General features: G+C 50.4%; 1 protein-coding gene across 1 annotated transcript in view; it reads left to right on the forward strand.

Moving 5' to 3' along the window:
• The window catches only part of tbkbp1 (TBK1 binding protein 1), a 27,897-nt gene continuing 23,941 nt past the window's right edge, over window positions 1-3,956 (forward strand). Inside the window, exon 1 of the mRNA XM_029843659.1 lies at window positions 1-323. The gene's annotated coding sequence lies outside the window, so the exon portion shown is untranslated. The remainder of the gene's footprint in view (window positions 324-3,956) is intronic.

A 3,956-nucleotide genomic window follows, 5' to 3' on the forward strand; every position in this document is an offset into this window, starting at 1 on the left:
CGTCCTGGTGCAGGTTGCTGAGAGACACGTTGCCTTGGCTCCTCCTGAACAATGCAGAGTGACTCAGGCAGCAGACGGAGATGTTCTCGTTTCAGAGCAGAGCCTGACGCTCCTGTTCCCGCGACATCACCATCCCACAGCAGCTCCGCTCCGCGGAGCTCCGTCTGACGCTCAGTGCCGCTCCGCAGCTGCTGCAGGAGGCGGCGTGGAGCCGAGCGGCGGTCGGGCGAGCTTCCACCGGCGACAGGCGGCGCTGCTTTCGGCCGGGGAGGCGCTCCAACACTCCCGAGCGATGGAATCCACGCACCGATCCGTGGGAGCGCGTGAGTTATCAATTATGTTTATGCAACCGTCTCAGATAGCGGATGCGTGCGTTGATGCGGGGCAAAGTGCGCGGAGCACGGGGGGTGGATTTTTGAAGGCGCGATGTGAGGAGGATCTGTTTTGGGTTGTTGTTTTTTTTAAAGCCTCCTCGGTTGTTTGTTGCGCGGAGATGCTCGCAGCTGGCGCAGCATCAGCACCAGCAGCAGCCCGGGAAGATGCTCCAGCAGCCCCCAACTTCAGCTCCGTCCTGGGGGAGAGCAAAAGTAGCTTCCGAGCGAGGATCCGGACACTCGGTGGTGTATTTAGAATAATAAATAAGAACCGAAATGAGCAGGCAAACAGCATTCGAGTTTGATTAGAGACGGGGAATCTTTTATAGTGGAGGATGGATGGATGGATGGATGGATGGATGGATGGATGGATGGATGGATGGATGGATGGATGGATGGATGGATGGATGGATGGATGGATGGATGGATGGATGGTGGAGTGGATCAAATTAAAAACATCTCTTATAAAACGAGCTAATTCAGAGTATAACGAGAATAGAGATGGTAAAATAATACAGACATGTAAGATGTTTTTAATCCGTGAAAAACTATTGTTAATGTGCGGAAGGTCCAAAATAATTGACTTTTTTGTTCACAAACTTACCTGGACTTTGAGGAGGGAACCCATCATCGCCCTCTAGTGGCGCACTACATTAAGACCCATCGAGCATTACCGATTTTTCTTGTTTACAGTGGGACCTCTACTTACGAAATTAATTGGTTCCGGAAGTTGTTTCATAACCTGAAAATTATGTAAGTAGAGATGCGTTTTCCATGTAAATGCCCTAATCCATTCCAAGCCCCCAAAAATTCGGACATAATTTTTTTCATAAATCATAAAAATGCATCAAAACATGTAACAAATACATGTTACAATTAGATTACCGCACAATAAATGTAGGAATTCAGTGCAAGGCTTCTCCAGGAACAAAATGAACTTTATTACAGGCTAATCTTACATTAGCCGTCATTAGCAACGAACGTTAACACTTGTGGTAACACCGCCATCTAATGGACAAACATACGAACACCCACAATAAATAAAAGTTAAACGAAGACGACGCTGGGATACACACAAACTTGCACATATTGACATCCCTCCTAGCCAATGGGATGACAGGAAGATGCTAGGCGATAGCCAATGGCAGAGCAGCTACAAGCATGTTTGCGTTCGCTAAACTCCGCGAGCTACGAGTAGCAGCGGTAGCTGTATTTTTGCCTTTCGTATGCTGAAATTTCTTTCGTAACAAGAGGAAATATTTTCCCGTTGAGACGACTCGTAACCTGAAAATTCCGCATGTAGAGACGTTCTTAAGTCGAGGTCCCACTGTATTTTTATTTCACAACTTCCAGAGACAAAGGCAACCTTTGAGACACCACCACAGGGCGGAGCTTCGTGGAGCCGTTTGCCTCGTAAATAGAAATGTGACGTCGTCCGTGTGACCCTTCGTATGTGTGTTGTTATATTTAACGAGTGAAAGCGTTGACAGCAAGGTGGCGCTAACACAGTCGAGTTCGTGTTTTTAGTGTCAGCGCCCCCTGCTGGCCATCGCTGTGACGACAGCTCTGGGCTCGTCTAGCTAGCATGCAAAGGTAGCAGTTTTCTTAGTTGCTGCGACGTGAGGGAGGAGAAATGATGGGCGGAGCCACGTGAGCAAATGGCAGGAACCTGACCGTGAGGGCTCCTCAGAGACCCGTGATAGGGGTCAAAGGTCACTTGCTTATTCTTGGTTTGGCCCTGGTTACCTCTACTCCATTCGAAGTGTTCAGCCCACCCGCGCCGCTCCCTGGGGGGGCCTCTTAAATTACCTCCCTCGGATGGAGGGAGGTAATTTAAGAGGGTGAATCACACCTCCAGCAGACCTGCGAATCACCAGTCGGCGGTATCGCAGGTCTGGATTTAACCCCCCCTCCCCCACTTCCCGTTAATCAGCTTTTCCTTACTTGTAACGAGAACATGACGAGCGCCAGCACCTACATTTACAGATGTGTAAAACAGTTCCGGCAGGTTCGTTGGCGTCCGTTAGCTCGCCGTCGGGTTCTTCGCTCCGGCGTGCGTTTGAGTTTTCCTGAAGTCGACCTTGAACCTGCCGCAGCAGAGGAAGTTTGTGAGTCTTTGAGCAGATGTTTGACGCAGTCGTCCGCAGAGCCACCCACACCTCCGAGAACACCGTCATTTACTGGGGATGAATGGGTGAAGGCCAAGAATCACACCTTTGAATGGATCTAGATCTTTTTATTTTAAAGCGCACGTCAGACACGCGGAGCGACACAAAAGGCCGATACAGGAAGAACCTTGTGCAGATCGGAACTTGTTGTTCCCACAAGTCAGCATTAACAACATGTGATTATAATCATCGGTATTCTTCTTAAACCTGGATGTGACTCATGGAAACGGAACCCTGTTTTGGTCCCAGTCGGATGTTTCCAGGCGGCGGCGACGAGATCACAAAGGTCCTCATGGTCCAGGGAGGCGGAGCTACAGGTTATTTATGCATTTAAGCAGCATTCATGCAGCTTTTCTCTTAGCTTCTGTCGTCAACCGGCTAAAATTCCGCGTTCACTCGTCAGCCTGGTGACGCTGTAGTTCCCCCCTCCAGCACCTGAGATCAACGGATGTGAAACCATTTATCTCACTCACCGGTGGGCCGCACACACACGCACACACACACACACACACATTAGGGAAGTTTCCTGCCTGGGAACAGTGCTGACATTATTCACACTCTGCTAATTTATGTAAAACCTTTTCCATTTCCACCCAAAGTCCTTCACGTACCCACTCTCGGCATCCCTGCCCCGGGGTCTCCTCTGCCCGTCTGTGCATCGACACACTGCTGCCGCGTTCGAAACACACAGCCACGGCGGTTTATGTAAGCTCCTCAAACACCATCATTAAATGACGAGGCCCTGGTGGCTGATAGAATATTCATAGACGGCTTTTAAAGCTAAAAACACGCAGCCGCTCCAAAACGAGCCCCGAAATGAGTCGGACGAGTGCGCGGCTACGCTAACAACTTTAATGTCCAAGTAGTTTTTTTCCGTTCCGGGTAAGCTGGCAACAGAAGCCCAACGCGTTTGCGATGTTTGACGCGTTACGGCCTGTTGATACTCATCGGTAGGACGGGCGGCGGTACGTCACGTTTCCTCTCGTTAGCATCGGGCCCGTCACACCACAGACTTGCAAGCTAGCGGCAGTTTTCAGAGGTTTTAGTAGGCGAACCGATGGGCTTCGCAGCGATATCCCCGTAAAAGGAGAAAGACTTTTATATAACGGCGCTCTGACACATTAGGCCTAAGCGGCGGGTCCTCGCGGCCCACCTAAGACTCACTCTGTCACTCTGTCAGAGTTCTGGCCTCCGCTGAGTCACGCCGAAGTGTGCAGAAGAAAGACTCACCTCTTTACTAAACTCTGCTTTTCAAAAAGAACAACACGCTCACACCTCCCACTGCACCCCCCTCCACCGGCCCTCCTGTTTTCACCGTCCAAGAACAAATCCCGCTGACAGCGTCGCCCAAAAAGGTTCCAATAAGAATCCTGGAAACATGAACGCGTCACGGAAGGGCGTCGCGGTGGTGTTG

The sequence above is a fragment of the Takifugu rubripes genome, chromosome 1, assembly GCF_901000725.2.
Source record: "Takifugu rubripes chromosome 1, fTakRub1.2, whole genome shotgun sequence".
NCBI lineage: Eukaryota > Metazoa > Chordata > Actinopteri > Tetraodontiformes > Tetraodontidae > Takifugu > Takifugu rubripes.